Raw genomic sequence first — 13,004 nt, 5'->3', positions numbered from 1 at the left:
GGTGAAGAAAACAACAGGTGAAGGCCATTGGAAACTATAGCCATTGTTTCTCTAGCCTCTCTGACCACTGGACTCTTTCAGAAAGTGATTGTCACAACCTCATTTAGGTTGCAAAACCTCAATAAGTGAGTTTAATTTGGAGAAACAAGTTACTAAACACCAAATAAGTTACAAATGAAAAACAGAAGATGATTCATGGGCTCAGAGGAAAAAAAGCCAGAAAACATGACTTTCAACTAACGAGTGAATTTAGCATCTCTATTTGAAAGTTTTCAGGAGTAGAAAGAGGTTGTTGCTGCTACTGCTTTTCTACTACTGTTTCATCATCATCATTATATAATAATAATTTGCATTTATTCCCCAAAAGTTTTCAAATCACTCTATTATTTTCATAGTATCCCTCAATTTTAAAAATTATAAAATATGTCAACTTTAAAGTTAGAAAAACTTAATTATAAATATGAGACACCTAAATATCTGCAATGAATAATTCCCTGAACTGAAATTTTTCCAGATATAGTTCTTTCTCTAACCCTATACTTGTCAACATAAAAAGAAAAAAAATACAAGTGTATTACACTGCTGATACAAGATTTTGTTAACACATAGACCTGAATCATTAGTTAATAAGCCACCTGTTTTAATTTTCATACCTACTTGACAAATTTGAAAGGAAACAATAATTTGAAAGACTTCTTTGTACCTTAAAATATACTCACAATGTCCCTTTACCACAAAACTGAGCTAAGAAAAAGCACTGGTCAAGCTGCTGGCCTATAGCCATATCACATTCACAAGATATGGCCTTTCTAGAAGTCACAAAGACATAACTAGGAGATGAGTCACTATCAGACTTATAGAAGAGTCAGTAATACTATCAAATGTTTAAGATATTACCAGAAGCCTGCCCCAATCATCTTTTAAATCACAGATCAAAGACTACCTCCTGGGCTGGGGTTGTAGCTCAGTGGTAGAGTGCTTGCCTCTTATGTGTGAGGCACAGGGTTCGATCCTCAGCACCACATAAAAATAAATAAATAAATAATATAAAGATATTGTGCTCATCTACAACTGAAAATATGTTTTTAAAAAAGACCACCTCCTACCAGAAACTTTCTCTGCCATAGGTTCTTCTGCTCTTATACATATCTCCATTATAGTAATTAACACACTAGAATCACCCAAATTCATACCTCCTGTCTTAAGACCATGCATTTTCATCTTTGAAATTATGTAATCTAGTGGTTCCCAACCTTTTCACCATGAAGAATCCTTTAATTAATACTCCCTCATGAACCCCACGTTAAGATTATTGCTTATCAAATTAGTCACATGTATTAGATAAAACAAATCATTTTCTATTTTTTATTAATCAGACATGTAGAACCAATGTTTAATGCTCTGACTCAGCATGATATTATTCATTTACATTAGTGTATGGGAAATACAGAAATGGGTTGGCTCTGGAAGTAAGCATGAAGATAAAATAAATGAGCACTGACATTCTATGGAAGAGACTGGAAAATAAGAAGACAAGGAAAAAAAACAGTCCTAATTTATGACATACAAGCTTTGTTTGGAGCAAATAATATCCTGAAGCAAAACCCAATTGAAACGTTTATTCATATCAAGCAGGAAGTCAGACAGTATGACTGGTAAGTTTATCTACCCTGCATACCTTTTATTGAATGAGGCAATGAATATGAAAGCACTTTAAAAAATTGGGAAGCTCTATAAAATACATGAGAATTAAGGGCCTTCTCATGCCATGGTTCCAGTACTGATCATACAACTATTGTCAATTTCTATTCTATGCACTTTTGTATATAGTATCCTCAGACTTAATCTTCCTATCAACCATGTTATAAATTCTTTCGCTATCCATTTTTAAGATGAGTAAATGAAACTTGAAGATGTGACACAATTTATCCAAGATCCTACAACTAGTTCAGGAAATAAGATATAAAAGGAAAAATTCAAAAACTAAACATCAGAAGTCTAATTTGGTCTTTGCACACGCAGGTCTATCACTCAAAGAAAAATGCCTATTTCCATTTTTTCCTTAAAATGAAAGCAAGAGAAAACAGATTGAAATGTGTGTACTTGACAGAAAGAACTTCCTGATGCTAATCATTTATATACATAACCAAAGAAGGTTATAAAAGAATCCTTCTTTGTAGGCATTTAAAATAAAGAGAGCTTCTTAATTAATTCAAATGGAGAAAGGATGATCAATACTATCTGGAAGATGACAGATGAAATGACCTTTCAAAATCTCTTCCAGTCTTTAGAATTGGAGTTTTATGAAATTTTAGAAGCTGTACTTCAAAACTCTATATTTAGTCACTTGGGACTCTATCCCAAGTCTTCTAGAATACAGATGAATTCTTCTTCCTAGGAAAGAAAAAAAAAGAACTTGTATTGCTCTCTCTATTTTACATAAGAGAAAATGAATCAGGTTATGTAAGTTGCCAAATATTCCATAGCAAGTATGTAGGAAATAAGGAGCCAGATATGTAATTCTTAGTACCACTTCAACAGTAATAGAAAACATATCTTAAATATTTATTTTATGCCAATCCCCTGAGTTTAGTGCTTTATATTCTTCGTATTTAATGTTCACAATAATTCTCTAAGGTAGATATTATTACTGCTCCTATTTTCTAGATAAACGGAGGCTTAGGGATTAGAGTATATATATATTGGGGGAAGAAATCTGACTTCTCATACATAGAAAGCTCAATTTCATGGGGATAGCTTGAGATTATTTCTAAGAAAATAACTACATACCCTTTGATATTCCTTCCCAAGAAAGAACAATGAACAAATCTTTCCTAGGTTAAGAACATTCTTACCATTGTACCAGAGACTTGCCTAGCGCCAAAACAACTTCACCTAAATTTCCTCACCTATCAAATACTAAAATCTTCAATAGAAGAGAAAAATCCTGAAAAAGTAAAGACTCATGGTTTTAAAGTGCCCTTCAGGATGCCTAGAACTTAATAACACTCAATCACATTACCCAATGATCTGTTTGTAAAGTATAAAAGGAACCATTTGCAACCAAGCCTGAGAATGGCTTCTATTTAAAACCTATGCTCCTCAGTTTTTGTTTTTGTTTTTGTTTTTGTTTTTGTTTTTAGTGTAGCATTTTGTTTTCTCCATACATTGAACTTGTGTAGTCTTGAAAGGAAAGCATCTTTAATTTTCTTTGACTGCTTTTAAAGAACTACTTTTCAAAGAAGCAGATATTATGCTTAGCAAAGTCAAAACCACAAAGAGTACTAGAGTTCTTTTTTGCATTTGAATGAATATATTAAAAACAGAAAATTTTTTTATTTGTCTCTTCACAATAATTAGAAATAACAAATTATTGAAGGTCATAGGAACCAAAGATCATTTGAAGAGTTATCTTATAAGATTATGGAGAAGAAAGACATCAAGAAAGAAATGGAAATGGGAGAATAAAGAATTTTGCATATACTCTAATGTGCACATCATATAATGCATTTATCTCATATTTATTATTCCTATTTTTACACATCATCATTGAAAAGCATCAAATCAATACACTTAAGTAATTTGATCCCAAATAGTTAAAATATACAAAATTCTTAAAAGACTTCATAATATCACACTAGGCTTCAATATATGGTGCTTTAATTCAGAGCAATCTTTAAAAATCTTTATAGACTATGGGAGCTTAGTAAATATAACAAACCAGTGAATCCCTTGCCACACATACCACAGCATAATGTCGGTAGACAGAAACAAATACGGAAATAGAAAATCCAGAAAATTACAGGGCAGCGAATTCAAGATGGTTAACAAAGATGCAAAATTTTCTAAAGTACATACATTAGAGTACCAATTGTTAGATTTTTTTATTTCACTGTTCTATCCTCACAGTGATTATGATTATAGGTTAATATATTAACTTGGTTAATACAAATAAAATCAACATCTCTTCATAAATGTAAAGAAATAACTCTTTAGGTAAATATAAAGATTTCTATATTTTTAAATTATTGCTTTTCACTTAAAGTAGCATAAAAGAGAATGCCACTGCACATTTTCATGCCGTTGAAAAGTAAAAAGAAACATTTCATAATTTTTCTTCAAGATTTTAAAAAGGATTTTTTCCAATATTATGTACTATGTTAAGTTAGCAAGGATCACTAAATATATTACGATTATAAAGTAGAAATAACTAGGCAGTTGATTTTTAATGTGGTTTATTAGTTTATAATAGATTACAGCATCTACAATTAACCTCAGAAAATAACTCACATCTTTCCTAAAGATGAAAGTTTTTTTAGTGAATAGTAAAATGAATGATATATTAGGGGTCTTAGAGGAGCAAGAAGAGATTCTGAATATAAACAAGCCATCATTCTGGTAAAAGGAAATACAAACAACTAGAATAAAAATAGTTGATGCACAAAAGCCATAATGAGGGGGTAGCTCAAAAAATAACTTCTACTTTGAATGGTTTGGATGAAATACAAATTATCCACAGAAAAGTGTGGACTGGCATAAACGTTTGTACAAAATTATAAGTGTATTTCAAGAAGTATGCAAGAGGCAACCGCCTGCATGATGCACAAGGTCCCAGCAATGCTCTGCTTAAGTGCTAGTGCACAGAGTCCAAACCACTGCATTTTAATTACTATGCAGCCTCAGATATATTGCCTTTGATATGGAAATGTTCTTGTTCTCTCATCTTCACATATGGTCTCATGCACAGAAATCTTTATCTGATTCATAAAAAATAAACTAGAATCCAATCTCAACACCTGACCTCAGTGCTTAGAAGTTTTTTACTAAGCATGGTGTCACTATAAAAAGAATGGCTAATATTGGTGTAAAGTTGGATATTTTGAGCAATGATATGAAGGATTTGCAGTTAAGAATTAAATCAATACTGTTTCTCTGAGGTTTTAGGGTTTCATGTTTCCTTTTTTGAGACTACCACAGATTTGAGGAAAAACAGACCAGCACCCTATTTTGGAGATGAGAGAGTCTACAGTAGATTTAAATGATATTCCATTTTTCAACCTTCACCCATATTATCCAGTTGATGTTTTTATCCAAACTATGACAATCAGATACTTAAAATTTTAAAAGATCTTTCAAAATCCCTAATACAAAATTTGAACTATTTCTACTTTGACCAAAAGTCTAAACAAAATAATTAGCTGGAAAGCTTTTACCCTCTTCTACAGAACAAGGAAAATACAAACACTCTTCCTAAGAATGAATAATGAATACATAATGAAAGAATGAGGAGAGTTTCTGAGATAACTCTCACCTAACAATCAATGTTCAGATCACAATTGAAGATCACATATCCTTCAAGCAAAATAAAAAAAAAGTTAAACATTTAAAATGTACTTGTATCTAATAAAAATTGCTTTTTCACATACTCTACAGGAGTACCAGCTGTTTTTTTTTTCTACTTGACTATTTTGAAATGTGGTATTTAATCAGTAGAAAATGTGGAAATGGGATGAGGACATAAAATGTCCTAGAACCTAATTTTCCTTGTTAGAAAAAAAAATAGGGAATGTTATATTATTAAATGATAAACAATCCAAACCAAAGATAGTCCATTTCTTCTTTTAAAAAAGCAGTATTTGTTGATTTGTCCATTTTTAGCAGGATTCTATAATAAAATCTGTTGTTCTTATTAAATCCCATATACCTACAGAGCTTGATAATTCTAAAATAACCTAGATTAAATTTTTAAAATGGTAATATGACCCATCTAACCTCATGACAGCAGATAATACATCCCATCTGCAAATCATCTTGCGGCAAGTTATCTGTGTTTTATCATTTCTAGTACCTGTCTGTGCCTGATATGGTACTCTCAGACACATTAGCTTGATGGAATGTTTCATTTGACTTCAAAAACATCAATTGATATATATGCATCCCTAAACTATATTTAAACAAATAGCTCTGAGATCAACCAAAATTTTAGTTGTACTGTACTTTATACTTTTATAGAAAGCTGTTTGTAAATACTGGGGAAATATATGTATTATATATTATACATATTTCACATATACAATCATATTCCCTTGCTAATAAATAATTCCTTCTAACATGGAAAGAGATGTATAACCTAAAAAAACTGAAAACCATAAAAAATATTAAAAGTAAAGGTTAAAGCTAATATATATTAAGTCATATTCAAAAGAAAATTTAGCCCAGTCTTTTCTGCTAATTGAAAGAGAATTGTTTAAAACATCACTTATATTTTCAATATAAGATGAATATGTATAACAATTTGATCAGTGACAAATAACTCAATAATTCCTAAAAGAAGTCAAATAGAAATGGACATAAAATCTCAATAATGCCACCAAAATTTATCATTTATGTGCTTAAAGTAATATATTTTAAAGTATAATAAAAGGAAGATTTGCCAATTATATTAACATATTGTGAGTATATACTTTTCCTTTAAAAAGAAAATATCTGTTGTTTTCTGCTACCAGTGAAAAAATGTACAATAGAAAAATTAATATTCCCACTGAATCTCATTTCATCTAAGTATTTAGTTACTAAATCCATCATAGAGTCAGTTTAAGGTATAGGTACTTTAAACTGCTTTAGTAATAATACTTTGTACATTTATTTTCATGATATATTGTTCAGAGTGTTGCAGTTGCAGAATATATTATTGCATAAGTTTGTATAATGCTCCACAGTAAAAACATTTTTTACATATTAATATATATATACACACCAAGAGAAAGCCACTTAAAAATGCAACAAATAAAAGCAGCAATAAACAGGATAAATAATAAGCCAAAAGCTATCTAGTCTTGCCACCATAACTAAATGAATATGGACATGGACAAACAGAGAAGAAAGGAGGTGCTAGTAATACATGAAAAAAGCAACAGAGGATGTCAGGTTGCTTAAGGAATTAAGAGACCTATACTTAAAGTCTGGATCTTAGTTACTTACTGCCTTTGGTCATAAACTGTATTTAGTAAGTGTGGTTCTCATTTGCTTTCAAAGTTTGGAAAAAAATTGTTTCCTTTTTCTTTGTTTTGTTTTAAAAAATAGGGACCATGTCTCTTGATGTAAGAGGTTTTCAAAAGTGTAAGAGAAAAAAAAAATCCATATGTCATTTTGCCTACCCATGAGCTCAGAAACATTTACTCAGGAAAAAATACTCTCAAAAGTACATAGATAATACATTCATGGACTGAAGAATTGAAAAAAAATAGTTATAACTTTTCTTCTGCTATAAGAAAATATTATACTGGTTTGATAGAAAGCAAATAAAACTTAATAAACCATGTCCCCACTTCCCACCAAGAAAAGAAGATTCTTGTTGCCATAGAAAAACTAACCCTGTCCCTCTCAACTTATAGAAATTTAGTGCATTTACTTGCTTGTTTTGAAATAAAGAGAATCTTCTAGTAGGTATCAGCCATAAATGAGTGGCCTAGAAACAAGGGAGGAAGGAGACTGATGCAAGTGCCTGATGCTGAGTGTTAAATTCCACAGTGACTGCACAGGGTGACAGAGGGAAGGTCATGTTCATGGCTGTAGAAATCTAGTCTCTGCCAGAAACTGTAAGCTAAAGCTGACCTAAGGCCAGAATCTCAGAAGCTAGGTAGGAAGCTCAAGCACCAATCTGAACAAGCAGAGAGGACAAGGTGCTGCCCCTAAAAACTCCAGGATGAACAAGAATGAGATAGATAGCAAGCACGACTTTCCAGGCTCCCCCACAGGATCACTAGCAGCCCCAAGTGGCTAGGCCTGAAGAAGGAACCAAAAGCCTCATTCAGGACACAGATACTAAGACCTCTGCAAGTGGGAGCAGGAGGGAGTACAGAGACAGGTGTAGCCCCAAATGGTAAGCCTCAAGTCCCTTCTCAAGACAGGATATGCAATGCTAAGCCTGGCTGTTCCTACTAGGTTAGAGCAGATAGAGAGGCACTAGCAGCCCTCCCCCAGAACGGAGTGTGGAGAATAAGTATATTGCTAGATTTTTTTCTGCAACTCCCTTACCCATTTAGACTGCACCCTACCGCTGATGTCGGATACCCCCTTAACCAATAGTTCCCCCTCAGGAGAAAAACGAGAGACAAAATAGAGAAAAAGAAAAGAAAAGAAAAAACTCAAAGACAAGGCTACACTGTCAAAGTCTTCCCTGCCAGGGCCTTGGGAGACTGTCCTGGTCGGCTCGGCCATCCCTCCGGAATCCGTTAGCCCAGAGCGGAGTTCAGTAGATCATATCGGCCAAGTCCGTGCCTATGGGCCTCAGGAACTAGGTGCTGAGTGCGCAGGCTAATTATACATGTGGCATTTGGGCAGCCGACTGTCCAGTGACACCTTACCTTATGAGGAAACGTCAACCCCAGCAACTGTTCAAAACAAAATGCCATCGCGGGATCAGCTTCGCCCGCTGATCCTACTTCAGGATTGCTTTTCCCACCGCCTCTCGCACTCAGAGCAAGAATGTGGCCTAGGGTGGCCAGCAGCAGGCAGGCAGGTCCGCCAGGGTGAAGGGAACAGGCGGGGCGGGCCTTGCCAGGTGTCCGTCCAGTCCCCCCTCGCCATGGACCAGCTCGCAGACCCGACCACTTGACCTTTTTTTATTCACAAACCCACCTCCTAGAAATAGACTGGGCTGGGCTGTATCTGTTCTCCTCGGGACCCCGAGAAAAACCTAGGCATGAGACTACAAAGAGTAGGAGAGAGAAGACCCTGTAGGGCGGGGGGGGGGGGAGGGGAAAGAGGGCACTCTCTCGTCCGTACTCTACTGGGTCGCTGAGGGTGCCTCCCCGTCAGGGCCAAAAGCCCAGCCTCAAGAGTGCGCGACCGAGACTAGCGCCCGAGACAAGGACGTCATCCAAGCGCCCCATTGACAGTGCTGCGGGAGGTCAGGAGTCCAGCCCAGTTTGCCCAGGGACGGCTTCAGGCCATCTCCAGACCGAAACTTCGAGCGCGGCCCTCAAAGGAGGTCACACAGGCAGAAGCAGTCCGGGACAACCCATCTTGCTAACAGTCTAGTCCCGCCAGCCTAGTCGAAGGCTTATTTTTAGTCCCCAAATAGGACAGCAATTCAATATCTGGTAATTCATACAAAACAAATGTTTTCAAACTTAGCATAAGAAAGCTTAAACAAAACTCAAAATATGCTGGCAACAACCACCTTTTATCTGCTCAGAACACACCAATTTTCTTTTTATCTTAAGTGTCCGCGATGCGCCAAGGAACCAGCCCGGCACAGAGCTATCTGTCCTCCGCAGCCCCTGGGCCGCTCCTCCCGGCGCCGGAGCACAACCCCAGCAGCCTTTGCACAAGCCCCTTTCCTTCCCCTCCCGGCCCTTTAAGGAAGAAAAGAAAGCAGTTCCCCTGGGAACAGTCAGCTAGAGGAGCTGGGCCTCGGGGAGGGTGACAGCACTCTCCCCGAGCCCCGGAGCAGTGGACCTCGGCCCGGGCTGCAGAGAGGGCAGCGGGGCCCGGGCAGGGAGCCGAGAAGGACGGAGGGCGCGGGCCAGGCTCATGGACGCGGAGCGGGAGAAGAAACATGCAGACAACTGTGCGCCCAGCGGACCAACTCCGAGGCCGAACCTGCGGCGGACTAAGTTAGGTGACCCCCTCACCCACGCCCCCATCGGGCACCACTGCCCTCGCGTCTATGGCAAAGAGGACCACAGATTAGTACTTGGGTTTCGGATTGTCTTGGAGTTCGGAGTGTTTATTCCTGAAAAGATCATTAAAAGTAATTCCAATAATGGGGTAGGGGGAGGAAGAAAGAGAAACAGCGGAAACTGGAGACTACTCGCGCTCGGTTCCAGGAAAGTTGCAGCGGAGCGGCAGTGGGGTGAGGGTGAAAGGAAGGAGCGCACGCTTTTTTCTAGCGACCCGGGTTTTCTTTATGAACTACTCAGAGTAAACTTCACCCTGGCGGAGAGTGTGGCAGAGATCTTCGACTCCAGCGGGACCTCCGCCAGAGTCAACCCCACAAATAGCCTAAGTCTCCAAACCAAAACGCGGGTGGGGTGGGGTGGGGTGGGGTGGGGGTAGCGTTAAGAAGCCCAGAAGCTCAGCGGGTCCTCCCGACCTCCCGCACCCCGAGCCTGGCTAACACTGAAGCGCTCCGAAAACTGCAGCATCAAAGTCACACGGCGAATCAACCCAACACTTTTCAAGAAAAAAAAATATTCGCTAGAAAACTTACTTTGCATTTAGTCTCTATTCTTTGGGGGGATGCGGTTTAAGTCGGCTCGTAAAGGTAGCCCGTTTTGTCCAGGTTGGATATTGTCTACTTATGGATCAGCCCTTGGGTGAGGGTTTATTTTAATTTATGGCTTATGCATTCTTTTAAGGTCGATTTACATGACCTCCGGCTACAACTAAGACAGCCGAGGAGGGCACTCCAGTCGTCAGTCGGCCAAACCCACAATTAAAACAGCCCTCCCCCTAGTCTCAGTGTGACTAGAACTCTCCCAGGGTAGGCTGGCTGCCTCTTTTCTCTTTCCCACTTTTTTCTTCGCTTCTCTCTTTTTTTCTCCTGTCTTTTATGTGTCTTCTTTTTTTAGTATCACGAAATAAGATGTGATATCACTTTGAAAGTTTCGGTGTAACTTTCTCTAAACCTAAGCAAGCCTGCAGCGATAACCAGAGAGTTCACAAAGCCCTCAGGATGTTGCCCTCTTGTGGGCAAAAAACGCCATTACCACCCAGGAGTCCCATCTGAACCCTTGAAGCACACATGCTTAAGCTGAGGGTGGGGGGAGCGAGGGAGGGAGAGAGGGAGAGGGAGGACACTACACACGCAGGCACACAAGCTTCCTCCATCACACACTTGCGCGAACTTCCATGAAATACCTACCTCAAACTTCACGGAGACTTAAAAATTCATTCTCTAAGCCACCTGACTTCTTTTTCATATCATTCCCACTTACATAGATTAGAATATCTATTCAGGGAGGCGGAGGTGGAGGAATAAGGTGGGCGGAGAGGACAGACAGATTTCCGGACGAATACTTAGGATGGCGATAACAGCTTTCTGTTGTCAAAGGTTGCGTTGTCTGTCCCTCTCCCTGCCCTTTTGCCTTAGTGTTCTACGCACAGTTATCTACTGCTACAACATGTGTTTTCTCGGAGTGGATGGGAAGGGCAAAAAAAAAAAAAAAAAAGCCCGCCACGCAGATCTGTCACCGCCTCCGGAACAAGGCACAACTCTCGGAGAGGGAGACGCATCCTGGGGATCCGCGCGTCCACCAGCAAGCGGCTGGCGCTCGGGCCCCTTTCTCTACCTACTCTCCCCCTCCGCGTCGGTCCCGCTGAGTGCCCTCCTCCCGCTCCTCCTCCCGGCTCTCCCCTCCCCAGCCAAGTACGGAAACCCGCCCCGGCTGGGCAGCCGCGGCTCCCGGCAACCCGCGCCCTCTCAGTGCTCAGCTCGCTCGGCTCTCTTCCCTCCGCTAGTCCTAGCCCAGCCCCTCAGTCCCAGCTCAGAGAAACTAACCCTGGAACTGCCCGGAAGGGCAGGAATGGAAGGTGCCGGGGACAAGCGATGGGGCCCAGCCGTAGGTTCCTGTCCCCTGCCCGCTCCCACTCCCCAACAGGTAGCTCACAAACGGGCCGTGCGCTCTCGCTCTGCCTCCCTCGCTCTCTAGATCGCTCGCTCCGTCCCGGTTACCTGGGCGGGCTCCAGGATGGTACCGCATGGGAGGGTTCCTTGTGCGCTGTGCCGCAGGAGTAAAAGGCATTAAAGGAAAAGGGAGATACAAATAAAAAAAAAATCTTTTAAAGGAAGAGGAGTCGATGCTAGGTCAATTAGCACAGGCTGGGGAGCAAGGGAGCAGAACCACCCCCCCAGCGCTGCGGCCCCGCAGCCCGTTAACTCAAGTCTGCGGGGGTGTCCCGCCCGGGGCAGGGGGGAGCGCGGAGCGGCAGAAGTTTGCTGCCGGGGTGCTAGGAGGTGCGCGCGGAGCGGGGTGACTAGGGGTTTCCCCCCTGAAACAAGTGAAGGCGATGGTTAGTGCTGTCAATCTTGGCAATCAGTGTGAGCGGCCATGTCGTAAGTATTCAAAGCATTTCCCGTCGTGCAACATCAGAAAGTGAGTGGCCAGGGCATTGATCTGAGCGAGGGAGAGGAGGCAGGGCTCCCCTCCCAGACAACACAGGCAAGATGAGACAAGAGGCGAGGGAGGCAATGAGCCAGGCGGGGAAGCTGGGAGGGAGGAGGGGGGGCTGGAGGAAGAAGAAGGAGGGGAGAGAGGGAGGCAAGAGAGAGCCACAGAGAGGAGGGCAAAGAGACCAGTGAGACCGGAGGTTGGATTTAGAGAAAAAGCCTGGACAGATAAAGTGACTACTAGAAGAGAACTGGAATGGGGACAAAGAAGAGGGAGAGTCAGGGTCAGAAGGGATTAGGGACTAGTTGAAGAGAGGCAGGCTAAAGACAGAAGGACCAAAGGAGAACTATTAGGGATGGGCGGCTAGGAGGAGGAGTCAAAAGAATGGCAAACTGAACGGAAGGGGAAAAGGTAGGCAACTGGGGAGGAGGAAGGAGCAAAGTGGAAGGAGTAAGGAAGTCAAATGAGAAAGAAAAATGCAGGGGTGGTAGCGTATGCTTTGGAAAAGTTAGGTGAAAGAAGAAGATATAGGTTGAAGATTGAGAAGTACTAAGAACTAGACCACAAAAGTGAGTCATGGGAGAAATAGAAGGGAAAAGAGGGAAAAGACAAGTGTTGAACCAGACCACGAAGAAGGAAAGAAGGGTTACTACTAGGATAAATAATAAAGAAGTAGTCAAAAGAGAAAAGAAAGAGATACAGAAAATAGAGATAATGAAAACACCCGTTAGTAGAATCTCAGTAAATGAAGGAAAAGAAACTTATTTTAAAAGATAGAGGAGAAGAAATTGAAAAAAATTAGCTATTAACAGCAGATGCCTAACATGTAGGTGGCAGTGTTCTAAAGACCATTTAGATTATGGAGTTTATGGATTAAAGTTATTATAA

General features: G+C 40.2%; 1 protein-coding gene across 10 annotated transcripts in view; it reads right to left on the bottom strand.

Moving 5' to 3' along the window:
- Window positions 1-13,004, bottom strand: part of Sox6 (SRY-box transcription factor 6) — a 580,734-nt gene that overhangs the window by 564,070 nt on the left and 3,660 nt on the right. For 2 of the 10 annotated variants that reach the window (XM_078046425.1, XM_040284700.2), the window contains exon 1: window positions 11,681-12,435. The exons of 2 other annotated variants lie outside the window; for them this stretch is intronic. The gene's annotated coding sequence lies outside the window, so the exon portion shown is untranslated. Of the gene's footprint in view, window positions 1-8,366; window positions 8,906-10,216; window positions 10,421-10,870; window positions 11,299-11,680; window positions 12,436-13,004 lie in introns of those variants that run through there. 6 more of the 10 variants (XM_078046423.1, XM_040284699.2, XM_078046422.1 and 3 more) reach the window with 4 other exon arrangements.

The sequence above is a fragment of the Ictidomys tridecemlineatus genome, chromosome 4 (genome assembly GCF_052094955.1).
Source record: "Ictidomys tridecemlineatus isolate mIctTri1 chromosome 4, mIctTri1.hap1, whole genome shotgun sequence".
Lineage (NCBI taxonomy): Eukaryota > Metazoa > Chordata > Mammalia > Rodentia > Sciuridae > Ictidomys > Ictidomys tridecemlineatus.
Note: the sequence above shows the minus strand (reverse complement) of the source record. Positions and strands in the feature narration are given on the sequence as shown.